The following is a 12,235-nucleotide window of genomic DNA, read 5'->3' as shown; positions in this document are numbered from 1 at the left end:
TAATCCCTGTGTGGGTGTATTTGGATGTAAGGGTGATTGGGGACATTAAAAAAAATCAGACACTGGTACAGAGGGGATCAAATTGCCATTTATTTAGAAGCCAAACGAGGAAATAAACAAGTAAATAAAAAAATATTACAAATTATAAATTGGGGATCCTGAACAATTACAGATAAAATAATGATGGGCATACATGGGGTTAAATCTGAATAAAAATTCATTATTTATTTTAACAGAACATTTTTACAGTGTATAAATATAAATTGGGAAATATGCATAGAGTTTAAATAAGGAAAATAGTATCAAAATGCATATATAAATTAATTGGAAAATACTTACCTTAAAATGTTGCAAAACCTGAAAAAGAAGATTAAAATTTATTTTATAACATTACCTTTAAAAATACTTACCTAAATGTGGAAAACCTGAAAAAGAACAACATTAAACTTTATATTATAACATTAACTTTAAAATACTTACTTTAAATGTTGCAAAACATGAAAAAGAAGGATACAAATTAATAAGAACAAATTTAAACTAAAAAAGATAAAAAGTTATTCTGGAGAGTTTATAAAAAGGCAAACAGACCGGGGAGCTCATTTTGCTTCAGACTCTCGACCAGAGCAGTTGTACAGCTTGTACAGTTTTAGCCAGCCAGCTTGCAGTTTTTTGGTGTGCTAGCCTGAAGAAGAGCCATACAGGCTCGAAACGTAGCTTTCTTTCTCTTTTTCTTTTTTTCTTTTGCACACCCTTCCTTAGTTGTTTAACATTTTTTTCCTTTTTAAAAAAAAGTACTTAAAAAAAAAAGCACTTAAAAAAGTTGTTTTTAAAAAAAACAAAACATGGAGGATGGGTGGCACGTGGTGCGTTATGGCAGGAGACGCCAGTGCACACGTGCTCCTCCAACAGATTGGGATTACGGGCGGGCAGGGGGGATGGCCCGTGCTTCTCCCTTCTCTCGTTGGAGAAGGGATGAGTTCCCCTACCCTAACCCTAACCCTAACCCTCACAAGGGGGTCGTTTTGACCATTGGGGTTTTACATAATTATTGTATGGCCTTGCCTTACAATATAAAGCGCCTTGGGGCAACTGTTTGTTGTGATTTGGCGCTATATAAAAAATTGATTGATTGATTGATTGATACAAAATGGGAGCAAAACCAAAAGTGTTGCGTTTATATTTTGTTGAGTGTATCTGAAACAGTTTACTCCGAGTAGGAAGCTGAGTTACCTCACTGACCAGCCGTATCTCTTCTGGATAGGCTCGACTCTGCAGGTCCTTTATGATGATGCAGTGTGCATCTTCTCGTTCCTGGACAGTGCTGTGATCTGTTAATTTATCACCTCTGACATGACAAATGAGGAGAGTGACTGCTTGGGTTACTTTAGACCATAAAGAAAACTTTGACAAGCGGTCAGAGAGACTCAATTTCTCCAATGTCTGTGTTTTTAGTGTCTGAATCCTTTTGACTTCAGGATCTCCAATCTGTATTTCTGTGCTAACATCTGCAGCTGGAGGCATCTCTTTCTCCCACAGGAACCAAGGTCCTTTGCGCCAGCTTGATGTGAGAATCTCACTTGCGCCTGAACCTCTAGAGGCGAGGTCTGCAGGGTTATCGTTGGTTGAGACATATCTCCATTGCTGAGGAGATGAGTTGAGATGTATTTTCTGTATTTGGTTTGACACAAAGGTGTGAAAACGGCGTGCATCATTGTTAATATGTCCCAAAACTACTTTGGAATCAGTCCAGAAATACTCAACAAAATTCACCAATCCAAGCTCCTCCTTCAGGGTGTTGCTTGCTGCGACTGACACAGCTGTCAACTCTAGCCTGGGGATAGTTGTGACCTTATTGGAGCTACTCTGGACTTTCCCATAACCAGAGCACAATGGACGCTTCCATCTTCATTCACCTGTATCAAATATGAACACTGACCATAACCACATGTGCTTGCATCGGAGAAATGGTGTAGCTCCTTTCTCACAGCTTGTCCAAAGCCAGTAGGCACATAGCAGCGAGGTATGGCGATTTTCTCTAGGTTTGCAAGGTCCTTCTTCCAACGTTCCCACACTGGTTGCAGTTCACTGGAAAGGGGATCATCCCAGCCCCTGCCATGCCTACACATTTCTTGAAGCACCCTTTTTCCAGTGAGCAGGAAAGGGGTGACAAATCCTAGGGGGTCGTAAAGGGAGGCAACCGTGGACAGTATACCACGTCGTGTTGCTGGCTGGTCTATTAGACACACACGAAATCTAAATGTATCTGATTCAATGTGCCAGTGGACTCCCAAGGCTCTCTCTAAAGTCACATTACTGAAGGCCAAGTCTGGAGCCTTCACTTCAGCAGCACACTCAGATGGAGGTATACTCTCCAGCACAAATCTGTCATTACACATAAACTTGTGCAATTTCAGTCCACCCATAGCACAGAGCTTCTGTGCTTCTTCTGCAACCTGAATAGCATCATCTGCATTTGCTATGCTAGTCAATCAATTCAATCAATCAATTTTATTTATACAGCGCCAAATCACAACAAACAGTTGCCCCAAGGCCCTTTATATTGTAAGGCAAGGCCATACAATAATTACATAAAAACCCCAACGGTCAAAACGACCCCCTGTGAGCAAGCACTTGGCAACAGTGGGAAGGAAAAACTCCCTTTTAACAGGAAGAAACCTCCAGCAGAACCAGGCTCAGGGAGGGGCAGTCTTCTGCTGGGACTGGTTGGGGCTGAGGGAGAGAACCAGGAAAAAGACATGCTGTGGAGGGGAGCAGAGATCAATCACTAATGATTAAATGCAGAGTGGTGCATACAGAGCAAAAAGAGAAAGAAATACTCAGTGCATCATGGGAACCCCCCAGCAGTCTAAGTCTATAGCAGCATAACTAACGGATGGTTCAGGGTCACCTGATCCAGCCCTAACTATAAGCTTTAGCAAAAAGGAAAGTTTTAAGCCTAATCTTAAAAGTAGAGAGGGTGTCTGTCTCCCTGATCCGAATTGGGAGCTGGTTCCACAGGAGAGGAGCCTGAAAGCTGAAGGCTCTGCCTCCCACTCTACTCTTAAAAACCCTAGGAACTACAAGTAAGCCTGCAGTCTGAGAGCGAAGTGCTCTATTGGGGTGATATGGTACTATGAGGTCCCTAAGATAAGATGAGACCTGATTATTCACAACCTTATAAGTAAGAAGAAGAATTTTAAATTCTATTCTAGAATTAACAGGAAGCCAATGAAGAGAGGCCAATATGGGTGAGATATGCTCTCTCCTTCTAGTCCCCGTCAGTACTCTAGCTGCAGCATTTTGAATTAACTGAAGGCTTTTCAGGGAACTTTTAGGACAACCTGATAATAATGAATTACAATAGTCCAGCCTAGAGGAAATAAATGCATGAATTAGTTTTTCAGCATCACTCTGAGACAAGACCTTTCTAATTTTAGAGATATTGCGTAAATGCAAAAAAGCAGTCCTACATATTTGTTTAATATGCGCATTGAATGACATATCCTGATCAAAAATGACTCCAAGATTTCTCACAGTATTACTAGAGGTCAGGGTAATGCCATCCAGAGTAAGGATCTGGTTAGACACCATGTTTCTAAGATTTGTGGGGCCAAGTACAATAACTTCAGTTTTATCTGAGTTTAAAAGCAGGAAATTAGAGGTCATCCATGTCTTTATGTCTGTAAGACAATCCTGCAGTTTAGCTAATTGGTGTGTGCCCTCTGGCTTCATGGATAGATAAAGCTGGGTATCATCTGCGCCTTAGGGCAACTGTTTGTTGTGATTTGGCGCTATATAAAAAAATTGATTGATTGATTGATTGATCTGCGTAACAATGAAAATTTAAGCAATGCCATCTAATAATACTGCCTAAGGGAAGCATGTATAAAGTGAATAAAATTGGTCCTAGCACAGAACCTTGTGGAACTCCATAATTAACCTTAGTCTGTGAAGAAGATTCCCCATTTACATGAACAAATTGTAATCTATTAGATAAATATGATTCAAACCACTGCAGCGCAGTGCCTTTAATACCTATGGCATGCTCTAATCTGTGTAATAAATTTTATGGTCAGCAGTATCAAAAGCAGCACTGAGGTCTAACAGAACAAGCACAGAGATGAGTCCACTGTCTGAGGCCATAAGAAGATCATTTGTAACCTTCACTAATGCTGTTTCTGTACTATGATGAATTCTAAAACCTGACTGAAACTCTTCAAATAGACCATTCCTCTGCAGATGATCAGTTAGCTGTTTTACAACTACCCTTTCAAGAATTTTTGAGAGAAAAGGAAGGTTGGAGATTGGCCTATAATTAGCTAAGATAGCTGGGTCAAGTGATGGCTTTTTAAGTAATGGTTTAATTACTGCCACCTTAAAAGCCTGTGGTACATAGCCAACTAATAAAGATAGATTGATCATATTTAAGATCGAAGCATTAAATAATGGTAGGGCTTCCTTGAGCAGCCTGGTAGGAATGGGGTCTAATAGACATGTTGATGGTTTGGATGAAGTAACTAATGAAAATAACTCAGACAGAAGACTGTGGCCAAGTGCTTGCTCATAGGGGGTTGTTTTGACCGTTGGGGTTTTTCATAATTATTGTATGGCCTTGCCTTACAATATGGAGCGCCTTGGGGCAACTGTTTGTTGTGATTTGGCGCTATATAAGAAAAAAGTTGATTGATTGATTGAGAGAAAGAGTCTAACCAAATACCGGCATCACTGAAAGCAGCCAAAGATAACGATACGTCTTTGGGATGGTTATGAGTAATTTTTTCTCTAATAGTTAAAATTTTATTAGCAAAGAAAGTCATGAAGTCATTACTAGTTAAAGTTAAAGGAATACTCGGCTCAATAGAGCTCTGACTCTTTGTCAGCCTGGCTACAGTGCTGAGTCAGGCACTTCTGATTTAAGGCTCTCTTTTTCAGAGGAGCTACAGCATCCAAAATTGTCTTCAATGAGGATGTAAAACTATTGACGAGATACTCTATCTCACTTACAGAGTTTAGGTAGCTACTCTGCACTGTGTTGGTATATGGCATTAGAGAACATAAAGAAGGAATCATATCCTTAAACCTAGTTACAGTGCTTTCTGATAGACTTCTAGTGTAATGAAACTTATTCCCCACTGCTGGGTATTCCATCAGAGTAAATGTAAATGTTATTAAGAAATGATCAGACAGAAGGGAGTTTTCAGGGAATACTGTTAAGTCTTCAATTTCCATACCATAAGTCAGAACAAGATCTAAGATATGATTAAAGTGGTGGGTGGACTCATTTACATTTTGAGCAAAGCCAATCGAGTCTGACAATAGATTAAATGCAGTGTTGAGGCTGTCATTCTCAGCATCTGTGTGGATGTTAAAATCTCCCACTATAATTATCTTACCTGAGCTAAGCACTAAGTCAGACAAAAGGTCTGAAAATTCACAGAGAAACTCACAGTAACGACCAGGTGGATGATAGATAATAACAAAACTGGTTTTTAGGACTTCCAATTTGGATGCGCAAGACTAAGAGACAAGCTTTCAAATGAATTAAAGCTCTGTCTGGGTTTTTGATTAATTAATAAGCTGGAATGGAAGATTGCTGCTAATCCTCCGCCTCGGCCCGTGCTACGAGCGTTCTGGCAGTTAGTGTGACTCGGGGGTGTTGACTCATTTAAACTAACATATTCATCCTGCTGTAACCAGGTTTCTGTAAGGCAGAATAAATCAATATGTTGATCAATTATTATATCATTTACTAACAGGGACTTAGAAGAGAGAGACCTAATGTTTAATAGACCACATTTAACTGTTTTAGTCTGTGGTGCAGTTGAAGGTGCTATATTATTTTTTCTTTTTGAATTTTTATGCTTAAATAGATTTTTGCTGGTTATTGGTGGTCTGGGAGCAGGCACCGTCTCTACGGGGATGGGGTAATGAGGGGATGGCAGGGGGAGAGAAGCTGCAGAGAGGTGTGTAAGACTACAACTCTGCTTCCTGGTCCCAACCCTGGATAGTCACGGTTTGGAGGATTTAAGAAAACTGGCCAGATTTCTAGAAATGAGAGCTGCTCCATCCAAAGTGGGATGGATGCTGTCTCTACTAATAAGACCAGGTTTTCCCCAGAAGCTTTGCCAATTATCTATGAAGCCCACCTCATTTTTGGACACCACTCAGACAGTCAGCAATTCAAGGAGAACATGCGGCTAAACATGTCACTCCGATTGGGGAGGGGCCCAGAGAAAACTACAGAGTCCGACATTGTTTTTGCAAAGTTACACACCGATTCAATGTTAACTTTAGTGACCTCCGATTGGCGTAACCGGGTGTCATTACTGCCGACGTGAATTACAATCTTACCAAATTTACGCTTAGCCTTAGCCAGCAGTTTCAAATTTCCTTCAATGTCGCCTGCTCTGGCCCCCGGAAGACAATTGGCTATGGTTGCTGGTGTCGCTAACTTCACATTTCTCAAAACAGAGTCACCAATAACCAGAGTCTGATCATCGGCGGGTGTGTCGTCGAGTGGGGAAAAACGGTTAGAAATGTGAACGGGTTGGTGGTGTACACGGGGCTTCTGTTTAGGACTATGCTTCCTCCTCACAGTCACCCAGTCAGCCTGCTTTCCCGGCTCCTCGGGGTCTGCCAGAGGGAAACTAACGGCGGCTAAGCTACCTTGGTCCGCACCGACTACAGGGGAGTGGCTAGCTGTAGAATTTTCCACGGTGCGGAGCCGAGTCTCCAGTTCGCCCAGCTTGGCCTCCAAAGCTACGAATAAGCTACACTTGTTACAAGTACCATTACTGCTAAAGGAGGCCGAGGAATAACTAAACATTTCACACCCAGAGCAGAAAAGTGCGGAAGAGACAGGAGAAGCCGCCATGCTAAACCGGGTAAGAGCTAGTAGCTGCGCTAAGCTAGCAGATTCCTAAAAACACACAAAGTGAATAATGTGTAAATAATTTAGAGGTGATTCAGCAGAGGGAGTGCTTTAGTTAAGGCACGTGAAGATTACACTGTGAAACAAATCGTTATCTAGTTAACTAGATCAAGCTAACTGCGCAGATTAAACAGCTAACAGATACAGCAAAACACCGCTGTGCTCCAGAACAGGAAGTGATACAATACCGCAGTGAAATGGTGAGAGCCAACCACCAGTAGAGGTGGTTGGCTCTCACCATTTCTGAGAGCCGTGATTTGGCTCTCAGAAATGTTTAGCTTTAACTGCTCTCTAGCCTTACGTGCCTGGGTCTTCCATTGTTCATAAACATGAATCAACCTTTTCTCCTTTTTGTGAGCCTCCTCTCGCTGAAATGCAAGCATCTTTTCTGTAAGATTCCTTAGACAACCAGAGCGACGAGGTTCCTCCTCATCATTGTCCTTATCCCTTTCCTTGTCGGTGTCACTATGGTCTGAGGGATGATTTCTGATGCTTCCATTTCGTGAGTGAGTCAGTGACACAACTTTGGACCATCACATCAAGTCCCTCTGCAGTTATCCTTAGTCTGTGGCATGGTGGGACCGATAAGTATCCTCTTTCACTGCAATGAACCTTCACCCAAATGAAATTATGTATTTTTTATCTGTTATAGAAAAATCACTTTTGAGCCTATTTTACCATAAAGTCAAACTATATTTTAAAGCTAATTTAAAACACACAAATACCAGTAAGATGCTAATTAGCATTTCTGCTAGCGAAAACACAATCATAAAACTCCATGAAACTATACAATTTGAGCTGGGCACAAAAGGTGGCATGAAAAGAAATGACCACAAACCTTGTGCCCTTATCAACCAGGCGCTAATTGAAACAATACTGCTTTTCTTTCCATCAGCATCAGCTATACAGACACACTCACCACAAAAAAAAACTTCAGAAACCTTTCAAAATAAAAGCAGCAAATCTAATGTCTTGTTATAACTGGAGAAATAACCAGCCCTTAAAGAATGCTCAAAAACAATAAATGAACTAACGTGAAAAAACAACAAACACATTTTAGAAATAGTCTGTTATGCAAAAGGTCATTTACAATGGGTGGGACTTGAACTATGAACCTTCCACAATGGAAAACTGGAAATCACACTTAGCCACCACCACTGCCCCATATATGTGTAGGTGCTGGTCATATAATTAGAATATCATGAAAAAGTTGATTTATTTCAGTAATCCCATTCAAAAAAGTGAAACTTGTATATTGTATTTATTTATTTTTATTTATTATTTATTTTATGAGAACAGACTGTTCATACATGGACTGCTTCATAAAAAATAAATAAATAAACAAAGTTGTGATCATTTGCAAAGAAGAGTTCGTGTTCTTGAGTTTTTGTCCAGCAAAAGATTCACACAAACACCAAAGTGAAGTTGGTTACCACTTACTAGTTTCTTATTCAGACACTTATTTGGCTTTTTTTTTTTTTTTTTGTGAAGTTCATTACCAGTTACTTGTAACTGATTCACTTATTCGGCATTTTATTTTTTTAGTGTAGTTCATTACCAGTTACTTGTAACTGATTCACTTATTCTGCATTTTAATTTTTTTTAGTGAAGTTCATTACCAGTTACTTGTAACTGATTCACTTATTCGGAATTTTTTTACCTCCGCCAAGGAGGTTATGTTTTCGGTCGCATTTGTTTGTTTGTTCGTCTGTCAGCAGGATAACTCAAAATGTTTTGAACGGATTTTGATGAAATTTTGTGGAGTGGTTGGAAATGACAAGAGGAACAAGTGATTAAATTTTAGTGGTGATCCGGATCCCGATGCTAACGCATTAGCATGTCTATGGCATTTTCAATGTTAAAAGTTAGCATTAAGCAGTTGCAGCTGTCATCACGTTCGGGTGCATTTGTTTTCAAATTGTAATATTTCTTAAATTTATTTTTGTTTATATATTAATAATCTAATTATTATATACAATTTTAGAGAAAGAGACAAAAAGAAATAGATCACTGTGCCAAGGAGGGAATCTCTTTAGGGTCAGTGACCCTATGGCCTTGTTTAGAGAAGTGTTTCATAAATGTTAAAAAATTCATATATTTGCAGTTTAGTTGAATAATAATTGAATTTTGTCTCTTGTTTTTTGTCTATAAGCACATGCAATATCAATATCAGTGCTCAGATGACAGTAGCTTCTGGGAAAGGTGCAAGTTGCAATAAACTGTGATGCCAAGCGCTAAGGATACATGCTATCCAGTCACAGCAGATGAAACTTTTTTTACTACTGAGCAAACATCATTGTTAGACTTTTTTAGGTTCAATGATTCCACGGTGTGTAGATGTTATGGTGTCAGTGACCCCATGGCCTTGGCGGAGGTTTGCACTCTCTGAGTGCTTCTAGTTTATTTATTTATTTTGTATGAATGACATCCTATGGATCCACAGAGATACAAAATATAGGAAATGGGGCTGAAATTACGAATATGTGTGCAAATTTATGTCCAGTCCAGTCCAAACAGTTAAATCGGCGAAAAAAAAAGAAAAAAAAAAAGAAACTATTTGTTTTCGTTCCGCCCAATTGTAAGCTACAATTGACTCAACACAGAGCTTCAAACCCGCATCAGGTGTCTGACACAGTGGGAACCGAACCCGTGTAGGAGAGCGTCTCTACCCACTGTGCCACCTGATGGGGAGGACGTAAATGTTCAATGTTGTATATTTATCCTTAATCAACTTTGTCAGTTGAAAATATTTTTGAAGTGTTGAGTGACATTAACATATATGTATTATTTAAAAGCGAGTAGTGTGTATCTGTGTGAAAAAAAACAATAAACCGTCTAAAAACGGTCGAAAATATATGGCGAAATGGAGTCTCGCTCCTGGGCTAGGGTTATTTGTTTGTTTATCCTAATTAAAAAGACACTATAATTTAATTCCAATTTTAAAAGAAGGACCGACAACGCCACCTAGGGATATGGCCCTGGGACCAATCAAAGCCCAATTTATAACAGAAGGCTGCGCAAGGTACAGGAAACAGAGAGGTGTGCTTATCACAAGGTAGCTTTATTCTATCAAATTAGTTTAAAAATATAAATAAAACATTACAAGTTTCACATTTCATAATACTGTCATGCTTGGCCCCAGCTCAGGGTTTAGGTCCTGATTTTGGCACTATGTCCTTTATGGTTTTAGTTTTGTTTGCATTTGTTTATTCTTTCTCTTGTAAATCTGTGTGGTTCTGTTTAATGCTTTGATTTGCTTTCTAGGTAGTCACTGGTTCCATTCTTCATCTTATCATTTTTGGCATTTATTTTATAGTTCATTTTTGTATTTGTTTTGTCATGGTCCTTTAGTTTTCTTTAGTTTTGTTCTGTTCATCACATTTATTGTATATGCTCGGTCACAGGTTTTTGTTATTATTTATCTTTGATGTTGCTTATCAGTTTACATTCCATTTGTTTATTGTATTATTCAGTTGTCACCTGTTTTGTTTTTTTGTTCATACCATAGTTTGTTCTGCCATTTATATTGGACCAGTTCCATTCCAGTTTTAGTTTAAAGCAGTAGTTTCATGGTTTTCCTCTTGTTACAGTAGTTCTTAGTTTTTTCCCTTTTGGTTTGCTCACTTTCATTTTTTGCACACATCATGTTTCTCACAGTTAGTTTTTCTGTCACTCTCTTCACTTGTTTTGCACTGCTTTGTTTTGGCCACTTGCACTCTCTTGCCTTTCTGCTCTCTTCTTTGTTCACTTCACCACACCACTTTCCACACACCTGCTTCACATCAACCTGATTAGTTTGCTCCTCTTTAAAAAGCCTCACAGTTCCACAGCTCACTGCCTGATTGTTGACTTAGATCACTTTCTCGCCTCTCGTCTTGTCCAGTTTGTACTTTAGTATTTTTGACCTTGCTTGTGTACTCTGTCCTCCGCCTCGCTGTAGCCCTGAACTCTGCCTGTTTTTGACTCTGCCTTTGCTCTGCCTGCTATACTCCTTGACGCCGTTGGTACGAACCCTGCTCGCTTCTTGGACACGACCCTGCCTGTACCATGTCTGATACCTCTGTCTGTAAGTCTGACTTCATGTGTACTGAACCCACTGCCTGGTCATCAGATAAAGCTATTTATCCTCCACAATCAACCATGTCTGTGAGTTTGCATTGGTCTCCTACTGCTTCCTGCATTAAAGCATCACCAGCCTTGATAGAACAATCAGGCCAGTACCAGGAGGCTGCAAACTCAGACCCTAAACTGAACATGTCAGCTCTCAAAGAGGTATTCGCAGACATAGATTTCTTTTTCACCTGTTTTCGCCACGTCCACTCCCCAGTTGAGAAATTTGATTACCTGGATCAAGCTTGGGAAGTTGTTGAAGCAAACACATGGCTTTATTGCTACTTTCCTGATCTAGAGGACTTGGACAATTTGTTTGCTGCAGAGAGGCTGCCTAATTGGGTCAAACATCCTGAGGCATATCTGCAATTCACTCATACGCCACAAGATGATGACTCTGACTGGACTGACTTGGAAGAGGAGTCCTCATCTGAAATGGAGGGTTCATCACTCCAGAGCCAGGCAGAATTTTTGTTCAAGATTCAGGACTTATTTTTTGAGTTCATGGACAGTTCAGGTGAGCGGAGCAAGCAGCACATTTTTTCTAAGTTGGATCAACTTCTCCTCACTGCTCCAGAAATGGTCTCTGAATTCCCTGAGCTAACCAACATAAAAGCTCTGTTTATGCAAGGTCGGATGCCTACCTCCGTCGAGGACCCGATGGACTTCCTATTCGAAGCAGACATCATTGCCTGTCTTGACACACATCACTCCGTTACGCTGTCTGCTGAAGCGGTAGCGCCTCCAAGGCCGTGTGCTCCTCCAACATCTTGTCCGCCTCCTATACCTGCTCCTCGGAGGTCTTCCCTGAAAAAGCTGACGGAGCGAAATCAGCCTGGAGAATCTAGTCCACGACCGGATGGAACTACAGGGCCGGTACCAGCTCCCCGGAAGCTCCGTACGCCACCTTGCCAACTGGCAGTCACCACTCTCTCCATGCCCATGGGAACAGAAACTCCCATGTTGCCTGACCCCTCAGTGCAGAACATGCCTCTTTTGGAGGCCGCAGAGTCATCGGGAATGAATACACTTCCTCAGCGTTTGGCAGCAACAGCCATGATTTCTGCAGTGCCCTCACCGGCTGCTGCTTCCACAGCACTCACGCCTCAGAAGCAAGCGGAACCACTCACGACATCACTCCTCATCTCGCCTCCTGCTTTGTTATCTGCACTTCAGCTGACTGTGCCGGTCGAA

This window comes from Thalassophryne amazonica, chromosome 8, assembly GCF_902500255.1.
Source record: "Thalassophryne amazonica chromosome 8, fThaAma1.1, whole genome shotgun sequence".
Taxonomy (NCBI): domain Eukaryota; kingdom Metazoa; phylum Chordata; class Actinopteri; order Batrachoidiformes; family Batrachoididae; genus Thalassophryne; species Thalassophryne amazonica.
The sequence above is the reverse complement of the archived record's forward strand: the minus strand, read 5'-3'. Positions refer to the sequence as shown.